This window comes from Sebastes umbrosus, chromosome 15 (assembly GCF_015220745.1).
Source record: "Sebastes umbrosus isolate fSebUmb1 chromosome 15, fSebUmb1.pri, whole genome shotgun sequence".
Taxonomy (NCBI): domain Eukaryota; kingdom Metazoa; phylum Chordata; class Actinopteri; order Perciformes; family Sebastidae; genus Sebastes; species Sebastes umbrosus.
The window spans coordinates 2,979,378-2,993,642 of NC_051283.1; the positions used below are offsets into that span (position 1 = coordinate 2,979,378).

Sequence of the window (14,265 nt, forward strand, 5' to 3'; positions counted from 1 at the left end):
CAGTCAAATTACAGTTTACATCCACGTCTGTCCAAAATGTCATCACTTCATCATTTTATCATAATTAACATCTGTGTGAAAGTGTCATAATTAGCAGATGAATTCTTGAGTTATGGCCAAAAATGTTTTTTCTGAGGACACGGTGACCTTTGACCTTTGATCACCAAACTCTAATCAGTTCATACTTGAGTCCAAGTGGGCGTTTGTGAAACTTGTTTGCCGAGTTTAATTTCAAATCTAGTTTCCATCATTTTAAATCAAGTTTAACTACATCATGATGACATTTAACCTTTACAACACCAAGTCAATCAGGAAGAAAGCATTCACACCATCAGTTCTGTAGGGACCCACCAATGTGACTGGTGGCAAGTGACCACATGAACTCAGTAACATGATCCTTGACCCATGGACTCAGCTCAGCTCAGTAGCCATTGGCTGAGGACTCAGCTCAGTAGCCATTGGCTACTGTAGCATTCACACATAGGTGTGAAATTCACCCAGGACAAAACCAGAGGAATCTCTTTGTTCCTTCTCTTTCTGCTCTTCCTTCACCCTTCTCACCTCTCCTGACCTGTGGAGGTGAGCTGCTGCTCTCCAGACCAGAAGCTGTAAAGCAGCTCTGCTCTGATCTAAGGCCTGTTAGGAAACAGCCAAAGGAACACAAAGATCTTCTAAGGCAGAAGATGCAAGGACCTGCCTTTTGATCAACTAACTTCAAGCCACAACCGCAAGGAAGTTAGCACCAAGCTATCAAGCTGCTGGGAAGAAAGTATTGGAGCGATCAGCTTCCTACAATCTGCACAACTTGATTTGAGCACAGCAAAGACGACATCTTCGACTTGGAACCACAACTTCAACACATGGAATTACAAACCCTTTTCTTCTATGGATTGGTAACGTACTGGGCTTACCTTAGCAGTAGCAATTGCACATGGCTGAGCAAGACTGTTCAACTTTGATTTCTAGAATGTACTTGTATTGATTTGGTTTAATGTTATTCATTGAGTTTGACTTTTGGGATATTATTTGTATTTGATATTTCGGTAGCTGGCTTCGCCGTATCTGATGTATTTAGTTTATGCTTCACATAGACAAGGTCTTGCATGCAAACTAATCATCTTTTCTAACCCACTGCATTATCTTACACACATTAAGATCACATACAGAAACTGTGAATTAGTTAAACATAAACATACAGCTTCAGATAATCTTAACCCCACATCACCCCCCTCTCCGTCCTTCCTGAGCACATGTGTTCCGAAGAAAAAAGAGGCCATGTGGTGACATGTTGGCGGCCATCTTTGATCCCGCCATCTTTGTAGTTTTACAGTGCCTGCCCCTTTTGTCTGTAGGCAGACATCTTGAGACAAGTAGCCATCTTGTCTCTCTCACGCACGCACGCACGCACGCACGCACGCACGCACGCACGCACGCACGCACGCACGCACGCACGCACGCACGCACGCACGCGCATATCCGTTATTAATATTAATAATTCTATTATTATTTATTAATTAATTTGCTAATAACCAAACCTGTTACTGCCAAATCCCTACATGTTGGTGCCCTGTGTGAGGCATAGTATTATTGTTGGCAAATTGTTCATAATTGTGCAATATTAATTTCAGCATCATTTTTGGTCAAAACCAAAAATTTTGTTTCCACTTCTAAACATACCAAAAGTGTTTACATTCTACACCACTAGTCTTCCACACGAGTAGAAGTCCAGCTGTACTTTTAAACAAGTACATTGTGGTTAGAATTGTTTATTTGAGAGTTTGATTATTAACACTTTAAGCCTTTATAGTGTTAATTTTAATAACTTGCTTTTGCTGCTAATTCAGGTTAACCTACGCTGTAGAACTTGAAAGATTTTGGTTCAGCATTTGAATACCAAGTATTCAATGCAATCTAGTCTAGTTGTCATATTTGCTGTAATCTAAGTGTTCCTTTAATGACACAGCGTGCCACCGGCCCTGTGTAACATAGAGAGCTTGTACCTGGCTGTGTAACTGCCAAGCATTCCAGCCTGAGTGGGTTAAATAGAGCCACAGTGTGCTACCTGCCCTGTGAGATAAGTTTGCACCTAGCCGTTACTTCCACATGTTCCAGCTTGAGTCACCTTTAAGAAACATCATCACAACTGTTACTGCCCTGCATCTCAGTTAGTGCATGTTGTGTGTAAGCAAATTTCTTTTGTAAACCTGTGTTTACTTTACTGGCCCCTTTTGTTTGATGCCCACCAGAGTCACTAATTGGTCCTGTAGCTACCCCTCCTCCACAGGAAGCTACCCCCCATAGTGTAGGCCAGTGCATTGTTGTTAGGCTAGAGTACCTCCCAAGCTACACTACAAGGTGTCTGCCAACGCAACACCATAGCCAACAACATTGTTTTGTTTTGTACTAGACATCCTGTTTAGTTTGACCCTCCATTCCAGGTATAACAATGGAGAACCCCTGTGTAGAGCTTTTTATTTCTTCCCTAGCACAGAGCCTAAACCCTGGCTGCCCTGAACTCATCAGCAGGTTGAGTCTCAGTGAGTGCAGGAAAGAAATAGAATCACTCCTCACAGACAGGTGTGATGCACAGACCGCATCCAAAGACTCATTGTTGAAATGCTTACTTCTGATTTTCCACAGGCAAACTACCCTTGCCATTCAGAGTAAAGCAGCCCTGGAAAAAGAGGTAGATAGCCTAATAACGCAAAGTGCTTGTCTCTTCCATGAAGTTCAGACAGCAAATAAGAAAGCAGTGCGTTACTTAGAAGACCTGCATTCAGCAGTTAGATCTTTGTCAACACAAAGAAAAATTGTTAGGGCTTAGATTAGAACATCTCGCCCCACCACAGTCTGTCAGTCATTGTGATTCTGGTTACTCCGATTCACTCTCCTCACTTGATGAGAGGTTAACTTCCTCTCCACTCAGAAGTGAAAGATTTCCAACCAACTCAAAATCCTTGGGAATGAAGTCAACTCCTCAACCTCCACTGAGAGAGAGAGTGAACAGCTACCTGACTTCCTATTGTTCTGAAACTGACAGTGAAGACACGTATAGTTTATCTTCAAAAAGATTCAGTTTAAGTTCCAAATTGATAGTTTAGTATATTTAATGAGACTATATTAACGTTTTGGTTATTGGTCCCTGATTCCAGGGTGGTGCCCCATTTATTATTAATGTTTATTGATCATTTTTATTAATATTAATAATTCTATTATTATTTATTAATTAATTTGCAAATAACCAAACCTGTTACTGCCAAATCCATACAGTTCAGTGCTCAGTGAATATGAATAATTCTATTATTATTTATTAATTAATTTGCAAATAACCAAAGCTGTTACTGCCAAATCCCTACAGTTCAGTGTTCACTGCATCCATTCTGATAAACCTCCTTTGTGGTAAAACAGAGGGAATGGTGACATCTGCTGGCAGATAGCAGCTCCAGCAGGAACAACAGAACATGAACGGTGGTGAGAACGACCGCTTCAACACGGATTTCTGAGGGGAAGAAGCTCCACGGGCGACTTTATGTTTCTGTGTTCAGTCATGTAACGTGAAAACTGGCAGAGTCAAACATGAAACTGGAATCCTCCTGCACGTACATGATTAGTGAATATATAATCTAGAGTACGCATGTTAATCAGTTCGGTTTGTTTATTTTACATCAAACATATTAAATATGAAGGTGCTGACTTTACACCAAAAATCCAGACATAATCTGTTTGTAGTCAGTTGAGAAACTGAAGTGAAGCCTCGACTGAATTCAGAGTTTATCTCATTCTTTCTGTTTGTTACAACCAAATATTTATCTTCTATAATATGAGAAATGGCTGGTATTGGTTTTAATCACAGATGTATAAAGAGAACTGGATCCATGTGCAATTCTATTCATTGTGTGCAATATACTCACTGTTGTTTACAGTATGGTTATATAATTCATCTTTTTAAAACTTTAGTCAGTTTTTTTTAGGATTTCTATATCACATTCATGAGCCAGATGCAATGTAGTGTTATTCTGCTGTGCATTTAGCCTGCGTATAGTCTGCATAACAATTAAATTCATCTTCAATAACAACTAGGCCTCTTCTAGAAACTGACCTGGTGGATTGTGTTTAATAACTACTTTACCTGCATTATTATCCAACTCTGATTGTCTCTTTCCTTTTTAAACTTCTAAACAGATATTATTGTGATGTTCTTTTCTATGATGTTCATTCACTTTGATGACAAGGCACATTCAGGCTTTTACAGACTGTTGGAAGTGAGCAACTCATCTTTCTAACAACAACTTTATCAGCTAATAGTAAATATCTGGGAGTTATTTATCTGATGGTTAGCATGCTGTCTGTGAACCTCTGGACCAGTGCTCTGATGAAGACAGGGTCCATGTTCCTCTTCTGCAGCTGGTTGAAAAGCATGTCCACCTGTGGCATGATCTTATGGAACAATGTCAGGAAAACACAGAAAGCCTCGTCTTCAAGCATCCTCACAAAGCCCCCTGAGTCTCTAGGGATGTGTGATGTTGCCTGCTGCATGATGAGGTTCAGCTGATGCACACAGCAAAATAAGGCATATTTAAAGCCAACAGAGGGCGCTGCATGCATACACAACATTTCTTTTTATATTATCTGCTCCCTGGTTTAACATGCATTAATCATCCTCACCAGTCAGCTTTCTTCAGACTGTCCACGTTGGCTCCTTCCTGCAGCAGGTAGCTAATACAGGCCTGGTGGCTCATGGAAGCAGCTTCGTGCAGAGGCCTCTTGTAGTCGTTGTTGTGCAGCTCTACATCCATGCACACCTGCTTTATGAGATACTGCAGCATGTCCAGGTGTCCTCTCCTGGCAGCATAGTGCAGCAGGGTGTCCCCAGACCGACCGAAGTGTCTCCTGCTGACAGACTGAACCTCAGAGCTGCTCATCAGTCTCTGCAGAGAGTCAACCTGTCCATCCTGAGTGAGCTTCACCAGCTGCTTTAAAGTGTTCTCATCCATGCTGGTTAGAGGTTAAAGGTTAAAGGCTGCAGCACCAACTACAAAAAGTCACTTTCTGGTCAAAATGACAGAAAATAGTCAAGCTGGAAAAAATAAATAAATAAATAAAATAAAATAAAATAATAAAATAAAAATTAATAATTATTACTAATAATAATAACAATAATAATAATATTAATTAAATTATCTCCATTATTCCTGTTGTCCTTAAGTAATTAATTAGAAGATTGTGTACTTTCTTAGATGTCTTTCCTAGCAGATTGTAATATTTCCATCATCTACTCCTGATATCAATTCCCTTCTTTCTTTGTCATATTTGTTGCACTCTATAAGAACATGTTTGACAGTTTCCGGTTTATTACAGTGCATGCATAGTCCAGTTGGGTGCTTGCCTATTCAATGGAGTGTTTGGTTTAATCCTGTATGTCCTATTCTCAGACGGGTAATGACCATCTCTTCCACCAGCTCCTACATGTGTCTGAATACTGTACAGATGTCTCCCTGTGTCACTAAAGTCCCAGTATTCCTGCCAGGTTTTGTGCATGTAGTCCTAGTAGTTTTAACCTCTGCTTTACTTAACGGTATTTGTATGTCAATTAAGTGTCGTTTTAATGATTGTTTGGCCAATATATCTGCATTCTCATTTCCTTCCACCCAAAGGAAGGAGTGTGGATCATTCTGGCTAATAATTACTATATCCTCAAAAAATAAAGAAAAGAAAAAGAAAACAAACAACCTCATATTTTTCCAATCATATTAATTTGTCTAAGATACTGAAATAATGTTCTATAACACTCATTTAGTGAGTTCTTTTGTAGAATATGTAATGGAAATTCTGTCAATATTCTGAGATGAGTCCTAATGAACGTTGAAATAAGGATCTCAAACAGATGAAATGTCTTTGTTGTATTTTATTCTTGCAAGAAGAGGCACTGGTTATACAGAGTCACACAAAGTCTGCAGAAGAGTGCACTGCAGGAGATTATTACAATGTGATTATATAGAAATCTACAACAGGGACTGTGAGAAAAGGAGTTGTTTTACTCAGACAGTGTCCCAGTAAAAGTCAACACAGTACTTTCCCACTACATGAGACGAAGAGCACACAGACAGGAACTCTCCACTGTTGCATAAAGAGACATCATTACATACAATGTCATTTTCCATTACAAATATCTGTTAAATCAAAGTGTACTTTAATCTCTTTGAGGCCTTCTTTCTTCCTCATATCTCCCACAATGCAACATGACATGCTCCACCGTTTCCTCTTGTCCACAGTAATCACATCTACCTGTGTCATGTTTACCTGTTTTAAATAGTGTGCTGTTTAGTCCAGTGTGTCTAATCTAAGTCTTGATCTGATTGTCTCATCTCTCCTTCATTTCTCCCACTTTCCTCTGAACTCTGTAAAACCACCGTCCTTTCCTCTCTTCCTCCCATTGCTTCTCTTTCCCTCAGTCTCTGTTTCATAATGCTCTTCATTTCTGTTTTGCTGAAGCTATAACTGTCAAATCAATGTTGTTATTTTTTGTAGCCTTCTTTGCAATCTTATCTACCATTTCATTTCCTTTGACCCCTATGTGTGCTGGTATCCATAACAACATTACTGTCAGCCCCATCATTTGAATTCTGTATAATGTTTGTTGTATTTCAATCAAGATGTCTGGTCTGCTGTCTGAATGACTGAACTGTAAACTAACTAGTGATGAACTTGAGTCTGAGTAGATGATTGCTCTCAATGGTCTGGCCTCCTCTATCCACTGCACTGCTCACAGTATTGAGAGCATTTCTCCTGTAAACTGATAAATCATCACTGACCCTTTTCCCTACTTGGATATGAAACTCTGGTTCAATAAATGCAACTCCTATTTTACTAACTAAACTCTTTGATGCATCTGTGTGAATCTGAATGTAACTGTGGTAACTATCAATATATGCCTGTATGGTTTGTGATTCGCATTACCCAGGAAAACAAAATAAACAAGAAAGCAAAGCATTATGGTAAATGTAGTTTTCATTGAATTTACCTACATGAGAAAACACAGTCTCTTCACTTAGCAATGTTTAGTAGGTCCTTACATAAGTCTATGGGAAAAAGTCTTTTTGGGCCCGATGGCATCACGTGACGGACACAGAAGTTGTCGTACCGCCGTTTGGCCACTACGAAAATGGGCATCAAGTCATATCATTCAGTTATCATGTCATATGCAGACACTCTTCCTGAGGGCTCGGTTTTAATAGGGTAACTTTATTAACTTATTTAGAAATATGTGGAAGTAAACAGCAAAACTCCATCGTTCCACAGGGTGGAGCTGCGACACAAAGCAGAGCAGAAAGATCTATTTAAATGTGTTAATCTACAGTTATGTTGTCATGAACTGAACTATTCTGCAGAGGCACTTTGGGTTCAGAATATATGAATGAATAAAAAAAAGACAAAATCAGATGCAGGTCCAGGTGGTGAACCTCTGTGGATCATCAGGACACAGCTGATCCTCTCAACACATCCACTTTTCTGATCACTCACTCTGACGGAGATCACCACCTCCAGCTGATGAGAGAAGAAGAGAACAGAAGTCATGAATCAGTGTTTACAGAGACTCCCTTCATCAGCTGTCAGTCACTGATGCAACACACAGTTCATTTATAAAACTATCATTAGCAGAACCAACCTCCATATCTCCGCTCACTACTCAATATCTCCAACAGGAACCGCAATTTATCTTCTAGCTAATTCATCAGTGTGGTCGTTCCTAAAGTCTGCACCTCCTCTGGTCATCACTCATTCCAGTGTGCTGCTCCTAGTGACTGGAACGAGTTAATAAAGACACTAAACCTCCACACCCTCATCTCGTTACCCTCCTTTAATAACTCTATGGGCAAACCACATCATGGTTACTAAATGTAACCACGGTTCTATGAAATAAGAGCCAGTGATCTGAGGCTTCAGTCAGACTGATCTCAGAACTGTGATAGAGATGAACTGATCAATGACTTTCTGATCAGATGGTACAACAGTTTGATGGATGAGGACCACTGTCTCTATACATGATGTTCCCAGGTGGTCTCCCATCCAAGTACTGACCAGGCCCGACCCTGCTTAGCTTCTGAGATCAGACGAGATCGGGCGTGTTCAGGGTGGTATGGCCGTAAGCAACATTTGCAGCAACAAAAAGGCCATTTAAAGATGCTGTAACACAACGTTTTGGTATTCTGTCCATACAGGTAGCAGCTGCAGATTGTCAGGAACACAAACAAATATTCTCACTATAATGACAAAAATGGCCTTTGTAACAAACTCTGTCAGTGTTACATTGTTACAGGCTAAAACTATTATTGGATTATTATCACTGATGTATTGCTGTGTAAGCAGCATTTTCAAGTATCATACTGCGCCATATTTTATAAAACAATCACGTTTTAAATGTCAAATCTAAATGTACAAAGTCGCAATAACAATCACAAACGTAGTGGAGTAAAAACTCCAATCTATCCCTGTAAAATAAAGTATAAAGTAGCATAAAATATAAAAAAGCACCTCAAACCTGCATTAAAGCAGCGTAGTTACAATCTCACCTCTGTCGTAGATAGTGTTTATCATTCATGTGGGGAAACTGTGTCACTGTAATCAGAGCTCCTTGCCCAGAACTTCTGGAAACATGCTAATGTCCCTATGAGCAGAAATGCACACAGGCGTTCACGGCGGCAGTGACAGACATCTATAAAGGGCCGTTTTGTCACCAGTGCTGTTGCTTATGACCATACCACCCTGAACAAGCCCGATCTCATCTGATCTCGGAAGCTAAGCAGGGTCGGGCCTGGTCAGTACTTGGATGGGAGACCGCCTGGGAATACCAGGTGCTGTAAGCTTTTTCACTTCTCTTTACAAACAGCACACAGTGCCGCTGCTTCTCCGGTGGAGACTTTGAAAACCAGAGCAGCTTGTCTCTGGATGTTGAATTTCATCATTCCTCGCTCCTACAAATTTTTCCGAGTGAAATTGATCAGCTTCTAATTAGTTTATGATATAATGATATACACTTGTAACTCGTGATTTGCTCTTTAAAAAATATTTGAAAAGAATAGACATTGTGTGTACACCATTCTATTGATTTTCATCAGCACCTGTCAGTGTCCAACGAAGAAGCAGCAGCGCCCTCTGCTGTTTGTAAAAGAGAAGCGAAAAAGCTTACAGCACCTGGCATTCCCAGGCGGTCTCCCATCCAAGTACTGACCAGGCCCGACCCTGCTCGGCTTCCGAGATCAGACGAGATCGGGTATGTTCAGGGTGGTATGGCCGTAAGCAACATTTGCAGCAACGAAAAGGCCATTTAAAGATGCTGTAACACAAAGTTTTCGTATTCTGTCTATACAGGTAGCAGCTGCAGATTGTCAGGAACACAAACAAATATACTCACTATAATGACAAAAAGGGCCTTTGTTACAAACTCTGTCGTTGTTACATTGTTACAGGCTATGTTATAAAAATATTATTGGATTATTATCACTGATGTATTGCTGTGTAAGCAGCATTTTCAAGTATCATACTGCGCCATATTTTATGAAACAATCACGTTTTAAATGTCAAATCGAAATGTACAAAGTGGCAATAACAATCACAAACGTAGTGGAGTAAAAACTACAATCTATCCCTGTAAAATAAAGTATAAAGTAGCATAAAATTGAAAAAAGCACCTCAAACCTGCATTCAAGCAGCTCAGTTACAATCTCACCTCTGTAATAGATAGTGTTTATCATTCATGTGGGGAAACTGTGTCACTGTAATCAGAGCTCCTTGCCCAGAACTTCTGGAAATATGCTAATGTCCCTATTGACAGAAATGCACACAGGCGTTCATGGTGGCAGTGATTGACATCTATAAAGGGCCGTTTTGTCACCAGTGCTGTTGCTTACGGCCATACCACCCTGAACACGCCCGATCTTGTCTGATCTCGGAAGCTAAGCACCGCAAAAGCTTGGTAACGATAGTCTGGAATGGCGGGGGAAGAAGGAGGAAAAAGGGGGAGAACAGGGGAGAGGAAAAGAAAGAAAAAGAGAGAAAGAGAGAAGAAAACACAACTCTGTAGCTCTTATTTTCCCCCACATGGTGTTTTGAAGTCTTTATACACCATAGTATTTTTGTTAAAGAATAAAAACATTATTTTTTGTGCTTTTCAGGGGGAAGAATACATTTCCACTTGAGAGGCAGTTCGAATATCGTCTCCGGCAGGGTCGAAGTTTATAATATGCAGTAAAAAATAGTTTGTGTTGCTCGTGTAAACTTGAATCGACTCAAGATATACATTTAATGCAAGACTTGTGCCCTGTAACTAATACATTAATATTGAAAATTGTTCAGGTTTCCTTATACAGTCATATAACTGGTAGATTACTACAGCTAACAAATATACAAAACATTATCATCATCCATGATGATGTTTTGCATTATTATTATTGCATACATCCTCCTTATGACTGATTAATGAACTGTTAGGTCAGATAGGTCAAAATGTTTGTATAATAAAGCATAATGTACTGGAGAATAGTTGAGCAATATGTTTTAATTGGGATGGACTTGCTGTGTGTAATTAATTAAAAAAATAACCATAGGAATACACATGAATTGAGACAGTAATGATATTAAAGTTTTAACTTTATTGTCTTTGGGCCTGGAACACGTGAAACAACAAGAACAAATAATTTGAAGAAGATAATACTATTCTTAATGTTTGTCATTGGGTCTGATTCCCTGCAACATCAGACAAAATGATTTACAGCACACAGATTCACCAGAAACTCCTTCAGCTCAGACTCCAGCGGGGCCTCAGGCAGTGACCAGCCCACTGTAGATTGCTGGGCCCACTGTCAACGTCCAGCAGGTTTTGCTACAGGGCTACAATTGTGCTTCACTTATAAAAAAACATGAAAAGAACAACAGAGACTGAATATTTATTCACACAACAGGCTTATGTGAGTAATTAATGAAATGAAAACAACAACAACATTGTTTTATTCTTTTTGGACTAAGCATGGTATTCCAAATCACAAATATTACTAACCTGCTGGTTGCTGAGAGTCATGGAGGTCTATGTCCTCAGTTCTACCAGGTGCTCTGCAAGGCTGTCAACCCGATCCATACCTGGCATACCATGCCCGTCCCCTAAACATACAATTTGTAATCAGTAAGCAAATAAACAGGATAAAGTGCTGTTTAATTACACCACATGTAACATATAATGTCCTAATGTCCGTATGCTGTCTGTTGTATGTTCAATAGATTTGACACAACTGTTACTATTGCTTTATTGTGAGGTTTACGTAAACATGACTTACCAACTGTATTTCTGCCACCTGAGACACCAGGTGAGGATTCAGACTGGACTGCAGGCTGAGCTTCTGGGGCAGAGGATACAGGATGACTGACAGCCTGGAGAAGTCAAACAGATATTGAAATAAAACTTATATGTAGAAACAATTTCACACATATGATAATTATGTTTCTTTTACCTTGAAAAACCTTGCAAACTACAGTCATGTTTATATAACTTTAGTATGAACATTTAATATAACGTTTATGATCATATAATCATTAATCATGAACATTAATATAACACAGTAGTTATCTGACAGTTACCTGTCTGAGCTAAAAACAGTGATTGTGATAGTAAACTTTGTTTCACAACGTTAAGAAGCTAATACAGTAGCAGTCATACTGTATATGTATATATAGCTTTAGTATTAACATAACGTTTATGATCATATAATCATTAATATAACATCACAGTTATCTTACCTGTCTGAGCTAAAAGAAGTGACGGTGGTAGTGTTAGTTTAACAACGCTGAGGAGCTCATACAGTAGGAGTAACGTTACCTCTATGTAACTGTAACTGTAACTGTAACGTAGCCTCAGCATAATAATTAGAGCTCTAAACAGATTATAAAGTGATTGGTAACTAATTCACCAGGTTTCTCTGAGATAATTAAAGCCAGGTTAGCTTAGACAGAGTAACATTACAAACCCATTCATTGATTTCACAGCAAATCTTAATCAGCTAACATTTAAAAACGCCAGAAAGCTAAAACACGTTTAATCCGTATTGTCTAAGAGAATCCAATATCAATGTTATGTAATGTTAATAATGATATTTACCTGTCTTTAACTGAATAGGCGTTTCTGCGACGACGGCAGTGAATAGTTCAAAATTCCCTCCTCCGCATCGCGTCCGCTGGGACGGCTGTGATTGGCTATTCAAAAATGGATGACGTGGCGGAGATCAGCCACACGATTCGTTGCCTGAAAATGGAATCCAGAGCTCCGATTGGCTGTATCCGCGGTGAAAATGGATGACGTCGGCATTGAAAATGGATGACGTCGGCAGTGAAAATGGAAAGCCGCCACATGATTTGTCGAGAGAAAATGGAAATCCTGGAAGCTGATTCGTCGGCAGACCCACTCTAACCCTCTCCCGCTAAGCAGGGTCGGGCCTGGTCAGTACTTGGATAGGAGACCGCCTGGGAATACCAGGTGCTGTAAGCTTTTGCACTTCTCTTTACAAACAGCACAGGGCGCTGCTGCTTCTCCGGTGGACACTTTGAAAATCAGAGCAGCTTGTCTCTGAATGTTGAATTTCAGCATTTTTCGCTCCTACAAAAATCACTTCCTTTTTCAAGAAGAGAAAAACATTCACAAGGAAACCATATCTACCTCTATTATCCAGAAGCTTACGGTGTGCGTATATTGAAATGAAGCTACATATTGCAGTCCGCTTACCCAATATTTACTTTGTGTTTCCCCATTGAAAGTGAGAAAATAGCCCTATAACTGCACTGCAATTACAGTGAAAAAGGATGAAGGGGGGAATACTTTATTTCACAGCTTGCATAACAGTACATATATACACACATACTCATACATATACACATAAATGGATAAAGTATGGGTTGTTAAACGCGATAAAGTAGTCTAATATAAACCACATTACATTCTCCCTAAATTATTCTATCAAATCAGCTAAAGTCTGAACTTATAGGATCAAATCCGGAAAAAAATGTCTCTCTGGACTTTGAGGGAAAAAGACAGTCTTTCCATGATATATATTTCATGTATTATTTCTATCCATTCGTCAGTGGTGGGTGGCTCAGATTTTAGCCACATCCTTGTAACAGCCTTTTTGCTAAAGTATTTGAACCGGTTTCTTATCATTGATGTTCCACCCTTCAAATGGGATGTCACCCATACACTATCACATGTAAAAGGAATGTCGACTCCAAATACATTATTAATATGTTTATGAACTTCCTCATCGTAACACTCTCAATATCTATTAATGTCGAACCAGCCAAGAAAACAATAAAAAACGATAATCAATGTAACTTGATTAACTAGCTACTTATATTATTTTTTTTAGTTATTTTATTTATTTATTTCTGTGCAATTATAAGCATGATTTCTTCTTCTACTACTACTACTAGTACTTCTTGTGTGTTTGTATGTGTGTGTGTGTGAGTGTGTGTGTGTGTGTGTGTGTGTGTGTGTGTGTGCGTGTTGGAGGAGGAATTACATTTATTATTACACAAATATATATAAATTTATATATGTATATGGCTGCTTGTTGAAACAGGCTCCACATCAAATGTAACCAACTGATTTACAAGATGTAGAAAATACTTTACTGTCTACTTTTTGCATACAAAAGGCTGAAATTTGTCTTTGGTTTGCATGTGCAAAAAATGTTATTAAAAAGGGTACATCAAAACACAACTTATCACATCCAGACAGGACACATAAAAACACAATACACCAATAGAAGCTACATTAAAAGGAGCAGCAGGTACTTGATGTTGAGGACTGAATCAAGGTTAAATAAATGGATATAAAGTGCTGTGTGCTGAGGTAGCAGGCTGGCTTCAGAAAGTGGCTGTCCTTACATATTAAGATTCCTTATGGCAACAGGGACAAACGTTTTTTTATGGATGTTTTTCTTTGCACAGGGGACTCTGTACCTTTCCCCTGAGGTCAGCAGCTGAAAGTGGTGATTTAAGGGACGGCTGTGGTCATCTAAGATTTTGCCACTGAAGCGTTGGACTGCCCTGCCATGGTGAATGGACAGTGGGGTCTGTTTGCAGCTTGTAATTGTACTGCCCAGTCTAACTACTTTGGAAAGCTTTGTCTTGCTTTAGACACTTAGGTGCTCAAACAGGGAGACAATGTTAAAAGTGAGTATACGTTCAATTAGGGATTGGTATACTCTGTTTAAAAAGCATTGGCTG

The 14,265-nt window shown here is 39.3% G+C and overlaps 2 long non-coding RNA genes, 2 other non-coding genes and 1 pseudogene across 4 annotated transcripts; 1 reads left to right on the top strand and 4 right to left on the bottom strand.

The window, feature by feature from the left end:
* Positions 1-6,300: 6,300 nt before the first annotated feature.
* Positions 6,301-6,958, bottom strand: LOC119503700. Its single transcript, XR_005210372.1, has 2 exons — positions 6,706-6,958; positions 6,301-6,541 (listed from the first exon to the last, which is right to left on the bottom strand). It is a non-coding gene; the product is annotated as an uncharacterized LOC119503700 (long non-coding RNA).
* Positions 6,959-8,031: 1,073 nt separating this feature from the next.
* On the bottom strand, positions 8,032-8,149 carry LOC119504035 (annotated as a pseudogene).
* A 596-nt stretch (positions 8,150-8,745) lies between these two features.
* Positions 8,746-8,864, top strand: LOC119504029. The gene has a single exon (XR_005210476.1). It is a non-coding gene; the product is annotated as a 5S ribosomal RNA (ribosomal RNA).
* A 316-nt stretch (positions 8,865-9,180) lies between these two features.
* On the bottom strand, positions 9,181-9,299 carry LOC119504033. Its single transcript, XR_005210480.1, has one exon. It is a non-coding gene; the product is annotated as a 5S ribosomal RNA (ribosomal RNA).
* Positions 9,300-11,044: 1,745 nt separating this feature from the next.
* LOC119503557 lies at positions 11,045-12,198 on the bottom strand. Its single transcript, XR_005210341.1, has 3 exons — positions 12,146-12,198; positions 11,328-11,421; positions 11,045-11,154 (listed from the first exon to the last, which is right to left on the bottom strand). It is a non-coding gene; the product is annotated as an uncharacterized LOC119503557 (long non-coding RNA).
* Between the last annotated feature and the right edge of the window lie 2,067 nt (positions 12,199-14,265).